The sequence below is a fragment of the Mytilus californianus genome, unplaced genomic scaffold (assembly GCF_021869535.1).
Source record: "Mytilus californianus isolate M0D057914Y unplaced genomic scaffold, xbMytCali1.0.p SCAF_3, whole genome shotgun sequence".
Taxonomy (NCBI): Eukaryota; Metazoa; Mollusca; class Bivalvia; order Mytilida; family Mytilidae; genus Mytilus; species Mytilus californianus.
In genome coordinates this window covers 73,813,939-73,829,356 of record NW_026262679.1, presented here as the reverse complement: position 1 = coordinate 73,829,356, position 15,418 = coordinate 73,813,939, and the positions used below count along the sequence as shown (strand labels likewise).

Sequence of the window (15,418 nt, the reverse complement as noted above, 5' to 3'; positions counted from 1 at the left end):
ATAAATAGTGAGTTTGCTGCTATCCTTTATATCTGATATTTAATCATTTACTAGCTTTTCATAAATATGCTTCAATTTTAATTTTATTTGTTCTCTTTTAGTTTTAGTTATCTTATGTGAGGTATATTTCTTCAATGTGTCCAAATTTACACAAATTTGCTTCATAAGAAAAAAAGATTCTTTATTTAGGAGAACGGCTGACATCGACGATAAACTAAGCCTGTACAAATATCACTAATGACAGATAATCTGTTCATTGGATGCCTCCACGCAGATTTGAATGCTTTCTAGAAATTCAATTCGCCAATTGCATACTCTACTACAACACTGTATTGCAAACGGACATGATGAAAAAATTTAACATCCACGGTGGGATTCGAACCCACGACCTCTGGATTAGAAGTCCAGCGCGCTATCCCCTGCGCTACGCGGACATGAGAGAAAGAGCAACTATTTGAATACATATATGTAAATATTGTCCTCTGTTGTAGTTAACAAAGTATATGAAGAGTCTCATTCGGCCTTAAGAAATTAATTTTAAAGTGTCAATGCAATCGGGTTATAAAATATCACAACACAAAAGGCAATTTACGGCTATTATTAACATAATGGTCATACATTTAAACAATGAATTGATGTTTAAAAACAGAAAAAAATCAAAATAACAAAAACCACATGATAAAAAATATATAACATCCACGGTTGGATTCGAACCCACGGCCTCTGGATTAGATTATGTTGACTGCTGTACCCAAATTTTTAACATTTTAAACTATTATGTTTGTTTGTTTTGCTCACATATTGTTGTCAATATAATGGAATTCTATGCGACTGTCATACAACTAGACATTTTCGAAAACTATTCAATACCGACGCTTACACGTATGCCTATGCCTATAGGTTACCCTTTTTGAGAAGTGAGAAGTGAGAATGTGTACAACGACTAGAGGCATTTCTATTATTTTTGTTCTAATTTTCATTTTAAACACCTTTTAAAGCATTTATTTCGAACGATTTGTTACTTTATTGGCTCTGTTAAGTATCTGAGAATTGACCAATCTGTATATTGTGTACTTTATGAAAAAGGTAGTTGAGGGGGGCTTTGTGGTAATTAGTAGAACTTTAAGCAGAAACAGAAACGTGTGATGCATTACATAGAGTGAAACATAATGTATAAATATATAGATGATATTATTAGTTATCTTGGTGTCCTCAGGGATGTACGGAAGTTTACAACGGTGATAAAAAGGATCATCGGGCAAAGCTTATTTACCTGAATGTGTGATCTTGGGTTGATTATATTTGTAATCGTATCTGTATCATTTAAATATGTGCAGTGCATATTCTTATTTATCAAAAAATCAAAATAAACTTGTCTAATAGTACTGTTAATATCCCAATATAAAAAGAAATTAATTTCATCTTCCTTTTTTTTGTAGCTTTTGCATAATCTTTCTTCTCTTGGCATTTTAAGATATCTTTCCAATTTCTATTAATAAATTGTGATCACTTATTCTTATTTTGTTATCCGTTTTCTTAATTAAAATTTTTAGCAAGTTTAATATTTTTCTTCTGTATTATTTAGCTTTACATGTTTATAAATAGTGAGTTTGCTGCTATCCTTTATATCTGATATTTAATCATTTACTAGCTTTTCATAAATATGCTTCAATTTTAATTTTATTTGTTCTCTTTTAGTTTTAGTTATCTTATGTGAGGTATATTTCTTCAATGTGTCCAAATTTACACAAATTTGCTTCATAAGAAAAAAAGATTCTTTATTTAGGAGAACGGCTGACATCGACGATAAACTAAGCCTGTACAAATATCACTAATGACAGATAATCTGTTCATTGGATGCCTCCACGCAGATTTGAATGCTTTCTAGAAATTCAATTCGCCAATTGCATACTCTACTACAACACTGTATTGCAAACGGACATGATGAAAAAATTTAACATCCACGGTGGGATTCGAACCCACGACCTCTGGATTAGAAGTCCAGCGCGCTATCCCCTGCGCTACGCGGACATGAGAGAAAGAGCAACTATTTGAATACATATATGTAAATATTGTCCTCTGTTGTAGTTAACAAAGTATATGAAGAGTCTCATTCGGCCTTAAGAAATTAATTTTAAAGTGTCAATGCAATCGGGTTATAAAATATCACAACACAAAAGGCAATTTACGGCTATTATTAACATAATGGTCATACATTTAAACAATGAATTGATGTTTAAAAACAGAAAAAAATCAAAATAACAAAAACCACATGATAAAAAATATATAACATCCACGGTTGGATTCGAACCCACGGCCTCTGGATTAGATTATGTTGACTGCTGTACCCAAATTTTTAACATTTTAAACTATTATGTTTGTTTGTTTTGCTCACATATTGTTGTCAATATAATGGAATTCTATGCGACTGTCATACAACTAGACATTTTCGAAAACTATTCAATACCGACGCTTACACGTATGCCTATTCCTATAGGTTACCCTTTTTGAGAAGTGAGAAGTGAGAATGTGTACAACGACTAGAGGCATTTCTATTATTTTTGTTCTAATTTTCATTTTAAACACCTTTTAAAGCATTTATTTCGAACGATTTGTTACTTTATTGGCTCTGTTAAGTATCTGAGAATTGACCAATCTGTATATTGTGTACTTTATGAAAAAGGTAGGTGAGGGGGGCTTTGTGGTAATTAGTAGAACTTTAAGCAGAAACAGAAACGTGTGATGCCTTACATAGAGTGAAACATAATGTATAAATATATAGATGATATTATTAGTTATCTTGGTGTCCTCAGGGGTGTACGGAAGTTTACAACGGTGATAAAAAGGATCATCGGGCAAAGCTTATTTACCTGAATGTGTGATCTTGGGTTGATTATATTTGTAATCGTATCTGTATCATTTAAATATGTGCAGTGCATATTCTTATTTATCAAAAAATCAAAATAAACTTGTCTAATAGTACTGTTAATATCCCAATATAAAAAGAAATTAATTTCATCTTCCTTTTTTTTGTAGCTTTTGCATAATCTTTCTTCTCTTGGCATTTTAAGATATCTTTCCAATTTCTATTAATAAATTGTGATCACTTATTCTTATTTTGTTATCCGTTTTCTTAATTAAAATTTTTAGCAAGTTTAATATTTTTCTTCTGTATTATTTAGCTTCACATGTTTATAAATAGTGAGTTTGCTGCTATCCTTTATATCTGATATTTAATCATTTACTAGCTTTTCATAAATATGCTTCAATTTTAATTTTATTTGTTCTCTTTTAGTTTTAGTTATCTTATGTGAGGTATATTTCTTCAATGTGTCCAAATTTACACAAATTTGCTTCATACGAAAAAAAGATTCTTTATTTAGGAGAACGGCTGACATCGACGATAAACTAAGCCTGTACAAATATCACTAATGACAGATAATCTGTTCATTGGATGCCTCCACGCAGATTTGAATGCTTTCTAGAAATTCAATTCGCCAATTGCATACTCTACTACAACACTGTATTGCAAACGGACATGATGAAAATATTTAACATCCACGGTGGGATTCGAACCCACGACCTCTGGATTAGAAGTCCAGCGCGCTATCCCCTGCGCTACGCGGACATGAGAGAAAGAGCAACTATTTGAATACATATATGTAAATATTGTCCTCTGTTGTAGTTAACAAAGTATATGAAGAGTCTCATTCGGCCTTAAGAAATTAATTTTAAAGTGTCAATGCAATCGGGTTATAAAATATCACAACACAAAAGGCAATTTACGGCTATTATTAACATATTGGTCATACATTTAAACAATGAATTGATGTTTAAAAACAGAAAAAAATCAAAATAACAAAAACCACATGATAAAAAATATATAACATCCACGGTTGGATTCGAACCCACGGCCTCTGGATTAGATTATGTTGACTGCTGTACCCAAATTTTTAACATTTTAAACTATTATGTTTGTTTGTTTTGCTCACATATTGTTGTCAATATAATGGAATTCTATGCGACTGTCATACAACTAGACATTTTCGAAAACTATTCAATACCGACGCTTACACGTATGCCTATTCCTATAGGTTACCCTTTTTGAGAAGTGAGAAGTGAGAATGTGTACAACGACTAGAGGCATTTCTATTATTTTTGTTCTAATTTTCATTTTAAACACCTTTTAAAGCATTTATTTCGAACGATTTGTTACTTTATTGGCTCTGTTAAGTATCTGAGAATTGACCAATCTGTATATTGTGTACTTTATGAAAAAGGTAGGTGAGGGGGGCTTTGTGGTAATTAGTAGAACTTTAAGCAGAAACAGAAACGTGTGATGCATTACATAGAGTGAAACATAATGTATAAATATATAGATGATATTATTAGTTATCTTGGTGTCCTCAGGGGTGTACGGAAGTTTACAACGGTGATAAAAAGGATCATCGGGCAAAGCTTATTTACCTGAATGTGTGATCTTGGGTTGATTATATTTGTAATCGTATCTGTATCATTTAAATATGTGCAGTGCATATTCTTATTTATCAAAAAATCAAAATAAACTTGTCTAATAGTACTGTTAATATCCCAATATAAAAAGAAATTAATTTCATCTTCCTTTTTTTTGTAGCTTTTGCATAATCTTTCTTCTCTTGGCATTTTAAGATATCTTTCCAATTTCTATTAATAAATTGTGATCACTTATTCTTATTTTGTTATCCGTTTTCTTAATTAAAATTTTTAGCAAGTTTAATATTTTTCTTCTGTATTATTTAGCTTTACATGTTTATAAATAGTGAGTTTGCTGCTATCCTTTATATCTGATATTTAATCATTTACTTGCTTTTCATAAATATGCTTCAATTTTAATTTTATTTGTTCTCTTTTAGTTTTAGTTATCTTATGTGAGGTATATTTCTTCAATGTGTCCAAATTTACACAAATTTGCTTCATAAGAAAAAAAGATTCTTTATTTAGGAGAACGGCTGACATCGACGATAAACTAAGCCTGTACAAATATCACTAATGACAGATAATCTGTTCATTGGATGCCTCCACGCAGATTTGAATGCTTTCTAGAAATTCAATTCGCCAATTGCATACTCTACTACAACACTGTATTGCAAACGGACATGATGAAAAAATTTAACATCCACGGTGGGATTCGAACCCACGACCTCTGGATTAGAAGTCCAGCGCGCTATCCCCTGCGCTACGCGGACATGAGAGAAAGAGCAACTATTTGAATACATATATGTAAATATTGTCCTCTGTTGTAGTTAACAAAGTATATGAAGAGTCTCATTCGGCCTTAAGAAATTAATTTTAAAGTGTCAATGCAATCGGGTTATAAAATATCACAACACAAAAGGCAATTTACGGCTATTATTAACATAATGGTCATACATTTAAACAATGAATTGATGTTTAAAAACAGAAAAAAATCAAAATAACAAAAACCACATGATAAAAAATATATAACATCCACGGTTGGATTCGAACCCACGGCCTCTGGATTAGATTATGTTGACTGCTGTACCCAAATTTTTAACATTTTAAACTATTATGTTTGTTTGTTTTGCTCACATATTGTTGTCAATATAATGGAATTCTATGCGACTGTCATACAACTAGACATTTTCGAAAACTATTCAATACCGACGCTTACACGTATGCCTATTCCTATAGGTTACCCTTTTTGAGAAGTGAGAAGTGAGAATGTGTACAACGACTAGAGGCATTTCTATTATTTTTGTTCTAATTTTCATTTTAAACACCTTTTAAAGCATTTATTTCGAACGATTTGTTACTTTATTGGCTCTGTTAAGTATCTGAGAATTGACCAATCTGTATATTGTGTACTTTATGAAAAAGGTAGGTGAGGGGGGCTTTGTGGTAATTAGTAGAACTTTAAGCAGAAACAGAAACGTGTGATGCCTTACATAGAGTGAAACATAATGTATAAATATATAGATGATATTATTAGTTATCTTGGTGTCCTCAGGGGTGTACGGAAGTTTACAACGGTGATAAAAAGGATCATCGGGCAAAGCTTATTTACCTGAATGTGTGATCTTGGGTTGATTATATTTGTAATCGTATCTGTATCATTTAAATATGTGCAGTGCATATTCTTATTTATCAAAAAATCAAAATAAACTTGTCTAATAGTACTGTTAATATCCCAATATAAAAAGAAATTAATTTCATCTTCCTTTTTTTTGTAGCTTTTGCATAATCTTTCTTCTCTTGGCATTTTAAGATATCTTTCCAATTTCTATTAATAAATTGTGATCACTTATTCTTATTTTGTTATCCGTTTTCTTAATTAAAATTTTTAGCAAGTTTAATATTTTTCTTCTGTATTATTTAGCTTCACATGTTTATAAATAGTGAGTTTGCTGCTATCCTTTATATCTGATATTTAATCATTTACTAGCTTTTCATAAATATGCTTCAATTTTAATTTTATTTGTTCTCTTTTAGTTTTAGTTATCTTATGTGAGGTATATTTCTTCAATGTGTCCAAATTTACACAAATTTGCTTCATACGAAAAAAAGATTCTTTATTTAGGAGAACGGCTGACATCGACGATAAACTAAGCCTGTACAAATATCACTAATGACAGATAATCTGTTCATTGGATGCCTCCACGCAGATTTGAATGCTTTCTAGAAATTCAATTCGCCAATTGCATACTCTACTACAACACTGTATTGCAAACGGACATGATGAAAAAATTTAACATCCACGGTGGGATTCGAACCCACGACCTCTGGATTAGAAGTCCAGCGCGCTATCCCCTGCGCTACGCGGACATGAGAGAAAGAGCAACTATTTGAATACATATATGTAAATATTGTCCTCTGTTGTAGTTAACAAAGTATATGAAGAGTCTCATTCGGCCTTAAGAAATTAATTTTAAAGTGTCAATGCAATCGGGTTATAAAATATCACAACACAAAAGGCAATTTACGGCTATTATTAACATAATGGTCATACATTTAAACAATGAATTGATGTTTAAAAACAGAAAAAAATCAAAATAACAAAAACCACATGATAAAAAATATATAACATCCACGGTTGGATTCGAACCCACGGCCTCTGGATTAGATTATGTTGACTGCTGTACCCAAATTTTTAACATTTTAAACTATTATGTTTGTTTGTTTTGCTCACATATTGTTGTCAATATAATGGAATTCTATGCGACTGTCATACAACTAGACATTTTCGAAAACTATTCAATACCGACGCTTACACGTATGCCTATTCCTATAGGTTACCCTTTTTGAGAAGTGAGAAGTGAGAATGTGTACAACGACTAGAGGCATTTCTATTATTTTTGTTCTAATTTTCATTTTAAACACCTTTTAAAGCATTTATTTCGAACGATTTGTTACTTTATTGGCTCTGTTAAGTATCTGAGAATTGACCAATCTGTATATTGTGTACTTTATGAAAAAGGTAGGTGAGGGGGGCTTTGTGGTAATTAGTAGAACTTTAAGCAGAAACAGAAACGTGTGATGCCTTACATAGAGTGAAACATAATGTATAAATATATAGATGATATTATTAGTTATCTTGGTGTCCTCAGGGGTGTACGGAAGTTTACAACGGTGATAAAAAGGATCATCGGGCAAAGCTTATTTACCTGAATGTGTGATCTTGGGTTGATTATATTTGTAATCGTATCTGTATCATTTAAATATGTGCAGTGCATATTCTTATTTATCAAAAAATCAAAATAAACTTGTCTAATAGTACTGTTAATATCCCAATATAAAAAGAAATTAATTTCATCTTCCTTTTTTTTGTAGCTTTTGCATAATCTTTCTTCTCTTGGCATTTTAAGATATCTTTCCAATTTCTATTAATAAATTGTGATCACTTATTCTTATTTTGTTATCCGTTTTCTTAATTAAAATTTTTAGCAAGTTTAATATTTTTCTTCTGTATTATTTAGCTTCACATGTTTATAAATAGTGAGTTTGCTGCTATCCTTTATATCTGATATTTAATCATTTACTAGCTTTTCATAAATATGCTTCAATTTTAATTTTATTTGTTCTCTTTTAGTTTTAGTTATCTTATGTGAGGTATATTTCTTCAATGTGTCCAAATTTACACAAATTTGCTTCATACGAAAAAAAGATTCTTTATTTAGGAGAACGGCTGACATCGACGATAAACTAAGCCTGTACAAATATCACTAATGACAGATAATCTGTTCATTGGATGCCTCCACGCAGATTTGAATGCTTTCTAGAAATTCAATTCGCCAATTGCATACTCTACTACAACACTGTATTGCAAACGGACATGATGAAAAAATTTAACATCCACGGTGGGATTCGAACCCACGACCTCTGGATTAGAAGTCCAGCGCGCTATCCCCTGCGCTACGCGGACATGAGAGAAAGAGCAACTATTTGAATACATATATGTAAATATTGTCCTCTGTTGTAGTTAACAAAGTATATGAAGAGTCTCATTCGGCCTTAAGAAATTAATTTTAAAGTGTCAATGCAATCGGGTTATAAAATATCACAACACAAAAGGCAATTTACGGCTATTATTAACATAATGGTCATACATTTAAACAATGAATTGATGTTTAAAAACAGAAAAAAATCAAAATAACAAAAACCACATGATAAAAAATATATAACATCCACGGTTGGATTCGAACCCACGGCCTCTGGATTAGATTATGTTGACTGCTGTACCCAAATTTTTAACATTTTAAACTATTATGTTTGTTTGTTTTGCTCACATATTGTTGTCAATATAATGGAATTCTATGCGACTGTCATACAACTAGACATTTTCGAAAACTATTCAATACCGACGCTTACACGTATGCCTATTCCTATAGGTTACCCTTTTTGAGAAGTGAGAAGTGAGAATGTGTACAACGACTAGAGGCATTTCTATTATTTTTGTTCTAATTTTCATTTTAAACACCTTTTAAAGCATTTATTTCGAACGATTTGTTACTTTATTGGCTCTGTTAAGTATCTGAGAATTGACCAATCTGTATATTGTGTACTTTATGAAAAAGGTAGGTGAGGGGGGCTTTGTGGTAATTAGTAGAACTTTAAGCAGAAACAGAAACGTGTGATGCATTACATAGAGTGAAACATAATGTATAAATATATAGATGATATTATTAGTTATCTTGGTGTCCTCAGGGGTATACGGAAGTTTACAACGGTGATAAAAAGGATCATCGGGCAAAGCTTATTTACCTGAATGTGTGATCTTGGGTTGATTATATTTGTAATCGTATCTGTATCATTTAAATATGTGCAGTGCATATTCTTATTTATCAAAAAATCAAAATAAACTTGTCTAATAGTACTGTTAATATCCCAATATAAAAAGAAATTAATTTCATCTTCCTTTTTTTTGTAGCTTTTGCATAATCTTTCTTCTCTTGGCATTTTAAGATATCTTTCCAATTTCTATTAATAAATTGTGATCACTTATTCTTATTTTGTTATCCGTTTTCTTAATTAAAATTTTTAGCAAGTTTAATATTTTTCTTCTGTATTATTTAGCTTTACATGTTTATAAATAGTGAGTTTGCTGCTATCCTTTATATCTGATATTTAATCATTTACTTGCTTTTCATAAATATGCTTCAATTTTAATTTTATTTGTTCTCTTTTAGTTTTAGTTATCTTATGTGAGGTATATTTCTTCAATGTGTCCAAATTTACACAAATTTGCTTCATAAGAAAAAAAGATTCTTTATTTAGGAGAACGGCTGACATCGACGATAAACTAAGCCTGTACAAATATCACTAATGACAGATAATCTGTTCATTGGATGCCTCCACGCAGATTTGAATGCTTTCTAGAAATTCAATTCGCCAATTGCATACTCTACTACAACACTGTATTGCAAACGGACATGATGAAAAAATTTAACATCCACGGTGGGATTCGAACCCACGACCTCTGGATTAGAAGTCCAGCGCGCTATCCCCTGCGCTACGCGGACATGAGAGAAAGAGCAACTATTTGAATACATATATGTAAATATTGTCCTCTGTTGTAGTTAACAAAGTATATGAAGAGTCTCATTCGGCCTTAAGAAATTAATTTTAAAGTGTCAATGCAATCGGGTTATAAAATATCACAACACAAAAGGCAATTTACGGCTATTATTAACATAATGGTCATACATTTAAACAATGAATTGATGTTTAAAAACAGAAAAAAATCAAAATAACAAAAACCACATGATAAAAAATATATAACATCCACGGTTGGATTCGAACCCACGGCCTCTGGATTAGATTATGTTGACTGCTGTACCCAAATTTTTAACATTTTAAACTATTATGTTTGTTTGTTTTGCTCACATATTGTTGTCAATATAATGGAATTCTATGCGACTGTCATACAACTAGACATTTTCGAAAACTATTCAATACCGACGCTTATACGTATGCCTATTCCTATAGGTTACCCTTTTTGAGAAGTGAGAAGTGAGAATGTGTACAACGACTAGAGGCATTTCTATTATTTTTGTTCTAATTTTCATTTTAAACACCTTTTAAAGCATTTATTTCGAACGATTTGTTACTTTATTGGCTCTGTTAAGTATCTGAGAATTGACCAATCTGTATATTGTGTACTTTATGAAAAAGGTAGGTGAGGGGGGCTTTGTGGTAATTAGTAGAACTTTAAGCAGAAACAGAAACGTGTGATGCCTTACATAGAGTGAAACATAATGTATAAATATATAGATGATATTATTAGTTATCTTGGTGTCCTCAGGGGTGTACGGAAGTTTACAACGGTGATAAAAAGGATCATCGGGCAAAGCTTATTTACCTGAATGTGTGATCTTGGGTTGATTATATTTGTAATCGTATCTGTATCATTTAAATATGTGCAGTGCATATTCTTATTTATCAAAAAATCAAAATAAACTTGTCTAATAGTACTGTTAATATCCCAATATAAAAAGAAATTAATTTCATCTTCCTTTTTTTTGTAGCTTTTGCATAATCTTTCTTCTCTTGGCATTTTAAGATATCTTTCCAATTTCTATTAATAAATTGTGATCACTTATTCTTATTTTGTTATCCGTTTTCTTAATTAAAATTTTTAGCAAGTTTAATATTTTTCTTCTGTATTATTTAGCTTCACATGTTTATAAATAGTGAGTTTGCTGCTATCCTTTATATCTGATATTTAATCATTTACTAGCTTTTCATAAATATGCTTCAATTTTAATTTTATTTGTTCTCTTTTAGTTTTAGTTATCTTATGTGAGGTATATTTCTTCAATGTGTCCAAATTTACACAAATTTGCTTCATACGAAAAAAAGATTCTTTATTTAGGAGAACGGCTGACATCGACGATAAACTAAGCCTGTACAAATATCACTAATGACAGATAATCTGTTCATTGGATGCCTCCACGCAGATTTGAATGCTTTCTAGAAATTCAATTCGCCAATTGCATACTCTACTACAACACTGTATTGCAAACGGACATGATGAAAAAATTTAAAATCCACGGTGGGATTCGAACCCACGACCTCTGGATTAGAAGTCCAGCGCGCTATCCCCTGCGCTACGCGGACATGAGAGAAAGAGCAACTATTTGAATACATATATGTAAATATTGTCCTCTGTTGTAGTTAACAAAGTATATGAAGAGTCTCATTCGGCCTTAAGAAATTAATTTTAAAGTGTCAATGCAATCGGGTTATAAAATATCACAACACAAAAGGCAATTTACGGCTATTATTAACATAATGGTCATACATTTAAACAATGAATTGATGTTTAAAAACAGAAAAAAATCAAAATAACAAAATCCACATGATAAAAAATATATAACATCCACGGTTGGATTCGAACCCACGGCCTCTGGATTAGATTATGTTGACTGCTGTACCCAAATTTTTAACATTTTAAACTATTATGTTTGTTTGTTTTGCTCACATATTGTTGTCAATATAATGGAATTCTATGCGACTGTCATACAACTAGACATTTTCGAAAACTATTCAATACCGACGCTTACACGTATGCCTATTCCTATAGGTTACCCTTTTTGAGAAGTGAGAAGTGAGAATGTGTACAACGACTAGAGGCATTTCTATTATTTTTGTTCTAATTTTCATTTTAAACACCTTTTAAAGCATTTATTTCGAACGATTTGTTACTTTATTGGCTCTGTTAAGTATCTGAGAATTGACCAATCTGTATATTGTGTACTTTATGAAAAAGGTAGGTGAGGGGGGCTTTGTGGTAATTAGTAGAACTTTAAGCAGAAACAGAAACGTGTGATGCATTACATAGAGTGAAACATAATGTATAAATATATAGATGATATTATTAGTTATCTTGGTGTCCTCAGGGGTGTACGGAAGTTTACAACGGTGATAAAAAGGATCATCGGGCAAAGCTTATTTACCTGAATGTGTGATCTTGGGTTGATTATATTTGTAATCGTATCTGTATCATTTAAATATGTGCAGTGCATATTCTTATTTATCAAAAAATCAAAATAAACTTGTCTAATAGTACTGTTAATATCCCAATATAAAAAGAAATTAATTTCATCTTCCTTTTTTTTGTAGCTTTTGCATAATCTTTCTTCTCTTGGCATTTTAAGATATCTTTCCAATTTCTATTAATAAATTGTGATCACTTATTCTTATTTTGTTATCCGTTTTCTTAATTAAAATTTTTAGCAAGTTTAATATTTTTCTTCTGTATTATTTAGCTTTACATGTTTATAAATAGTGAGTTTGCTGCTATCCTTTATATCTGATATTTAATCATTTACTAGCTTTTCATAAATATGCTTCAATTTTAATTTTATTTGTTCTCTTTTAGTTTTAGTTATCTTATGTGAGGTATATTTCTTCAATGTGTCCAAATTTACACAAATTTGCTTCATAAGAAAAAAAGATTCTTTATTTAGGAGAACGGCTGACATCGACGATAAACTAAGCCTGTACAAATATCACTAATGACAGATAATCTGTTCATTGGATGCCTCCACGCAGATTTGAATGCTTTCTAGAAATTCAATTCGCCAATTGCATACTCTACTACAACACTGTATTGCAAACGGACATGATGAAAAAATTTAAAATCCACGGTGGGATTCGAACCCACGACCTCTGGATTAGAAGTCCAGCGCGCTATCCCCTGCGCTACGCGGACATGAGAGAAAGAGCAACTATTTGAATACATATATGTAAATATTGTCCTCTGTTGTAGTTAACAAAGTATATGAAGAGTCTCATTCGGCCTTAAGAAATTAATTTTAAAGTGTCAATGCAATCGGGTTATAAAATATCACAACACAAAAGGCAATTTACGGCTATTATTAACATAATGGTCATACATTTAAACAATGAATTGATGTTTAAAAACAGAAAAAAATCAAAATAACAAAATCCACATGATAAAAAATATATAACATCCACGGTTGGATTCGAACCCACGGCCTCTGGATTAGATTATGTTGACTGCTGTACCCAAATTTTTAACATTTTAAACTATTATGTTTGTTTGTTTTGCTCACATATTGTTGTCAATATAATGGAATTCTATGCGACTGTCATACAACTAGACATTTTCGAAAACTATTCAATACCGACGCTTACACGTATGCCTATTCCTATAGGTTACCCTTTTTGAGAAGTGAGAAGTGAGAATGTGTACAACGACTAGAGGCATTTCTATTATTTTTGTTCTAATTTTCATTTTAAACACCTTTTAAAGCATTTATTTCGAACGATTTGTTACTTTATTGGCTCTGTTAAGTATCTGAGAATTGACCAATCTGTATATTGTGTACTTTATGAAAAAGGTAGGTGAGGGGGGCTTTGTGGTAATTAGTAGAACTTTAAGCAGAAACAGAAACGTGTGATGCATTACATAGAGTGAAACATAATGTATAAATATATAGATGATATTATTAGTTATCTTGGTGTCCTCAGGGGTGTACGGAAGTTTACAACGGTGATAAAAAGGATCATCGGGCAAAGCTTATTTACCTGAATGTGTGATCTTGGGTTGATTATATTTGTAATCGTATCTGTATCATTTAAATATGTGCAGTGCATATTCTTATTTATCAAAAAATCAAAATAAACTTGTCTAATAGTACTGTTAATATCCCAATATAAAAAGAAATTAATTTCATCTTCCTTTTTTTTGTAGCTTTTGCATAATCTTTCTTCTCTTGGCATTTTAAGATATCTTTCCAATTTCTATTAATAAATTGTGATCACTTATTCTTATTTTGTTATCCGTTTTCTTAATTAAAATTTTTAGCAAGTTTAATATTTTTCTTCTGTATTATTTAGCTTTACATGTTTATAAATAGTGAGTTTGCTGCTATCCTTTATATCTGATATTTAATCATTTACTAGCTTTTCATAAATATGCTTCAATTTTAATTTTATTTGTTCTCTTTTAGTTTTAGTTATCTTATGTGAGGTATATTTCTTCAATGTGTCCAAATTTACACAAATTTGCTTCATAAGAAAAAAAGATTCTTTATTTAGGAGAACGGCTGACATCGACGATAAACTAAGCCTGTACAAATATCACTAATGACAGATAATCTGTTCATTGGATGCCTCCACGCAGATTTGAATGCTTTCTAGAAATTCAATTCGCCAATTGCATACTCTACTACAACACTGTATTGCAAACGGACATGATGAAAAAATTTAACATCCACGGTGGGATTCGAACCCACGACCTCTGGAATAGAAGTCCAGCGCGCTATCCCCTGCGCTACGCGGACATAAGAGAAGCAACTATTTGAATACATATATGTAAATATTGTCCTCTGTTGTAGTTAACAAAGTATATGAAGAGTCTCATTCGGCCTTAAGAAATTAATTTTAAAGTGTCAATGCAATCGGGTTATAAAATATCACAACACAAAAGGCAATTTACGGCTATTATTAACATAATGGTCATACATTTAAACAATGAATTGATGTTTAAAAACAGAAAAAAATCAAAATAACAAAAACCACATGATAAAAAATATATAACATCCACGGTTGGATTCGAACCCACGGCCTCTGGATTAGATTATGTTGACTGCTGTACCCAAATTTTTAACATTTTAAACTATTATGTTTGTTTGTTTTGCTCACATATTGTTGTCAATATAATGGAATTCTATGCGACTGTCATACAACTAGACATTTTCGAAAACTATTCAATACCGACGCTTACACGTATGCCTATTCCTATAGGTTACCCTTTTTGAGAAGTGAGAAGTGAGAATGTGTACAACGACTAGAGGCATTTCTATTATTTTTGTTCTAATTTTCATTTTAAACACCTTTCAAAGCATTTATTTCGAACGATTTGTTACTTTATTGGCTCTGTTAAGTATCTGAG

General features: G+C 31.2%; 10 non-coding genes across 10 annotated transcripts; all 10 read right to left on the bottom strand.

Moving 5' to 3' along the window:
- Positions 1 to 361: 361 nt before the first annotated feature.
- Positions 362 to 434, bottom strand: Trnar-ucu (transfer RNA arginine (anticodon UCU)). Its single transcript has one exon. It is a non-coding gene; the product is annotated as a tRNA-Arg (tRNA).
- A 1,524-nt stretch (positions 435 to 1,958) lies between these two features.
- Positions 1,959 to 2,031, bottom strand: Trnar-ucu (transfer RNA arginine (anticodon UCU)). Its single transcript has one exon. It is a non-coding gene; the product is annotated as a tRNA-Arg (tRNA).
- A 1,524-nt stretch (positions 2,032 to 3,555) lies between these two features.
- On the bottom strand, positions 3,556 to 3,628 carry Trnar-ucu (transfer RNA arginine (anticodon UCU)). Its single transcript has one exon. It is a non-coding gene; the product is annotated as a tRNA-Arg (tRNA).
- A 1,524-nt stretch (positions 3,629 to 5,152) lies between these two features.
- Positions 5,153 to 5,225, bottom strand: Trnar-ucu (transfer RNA arginine (anticodon UCU)). Its single transcript has one exon. It is a non-coding gene; the product is annotated as a tRNA-Arg (tRNA).
- A 1,524-nt stretch (positions 5,226 to 6,749) lies between these two features.
- Trnar-ucu (transfer RNA arginine (anticodon UCU)) lies at positions 6,750 to 6,822 on the bottom strand. The gene has a single exon. It is a non-coding gene; the product is annotated as a tRNA-Arg (tRNA).
- A 1,524-nt stretch (positions 6,823 to 8,346) lies between these two features.
- On the bottom strand, positions 8,347 to 8,419 carry Trnar-ucu (transfer RNA arginine (anticodon UCU)). The gene has a single exon. It is a non-coding gene; the product is annotated as a tRNA-Arg (tRNA).
- A 1,524-nt stretch (positions 8,420 to 9,943) lies between these two features.
- Trnar-ucu (transfer RNA arginine (anticodon UCU)) lies at positions 9,944 to 10,016 on the bottom strand. The gene has a single exon. It is a non-coding gene; the product is annotated as a tRNA-Arg (tRNA).
- Positions 10,017 to 11,540: 1,524 nt separating this feature from the next.
- On the bottom strand, positions 11,541 to 11,613 carry Trnar-ucu (transfer RNA arginine (anticodon UCU)). The gene has a single exon. It is a non-coding gene; the product is annotated as a tRNA-Arg (tRNA).
- Positions 11,614 to 13,137: 1,524 nt separating this feature from the next.
- Positions 13,138 to 13,210, bottom strand: Trnar-ucu (transfer RNA arginine (anticodon UCU)). The gene has a single exon. It is a non-coding gene; the product is annotated as a tRNA-Arg (tRNA).
- Positions 13,211 to 14,734: 1,524 nt separating this feature from the next.
- Positions 14,735 to 14,807, bottom strand: Trnar-ucu (transfer RNA arginine (anticodon UCU)). The gene has a single exon. It is a non-coding gene; the product is annotated as a tRNA-Arg (tRNA).
- Positions 14,808 to 15,418: the final 611 nt, after the last annotated feature.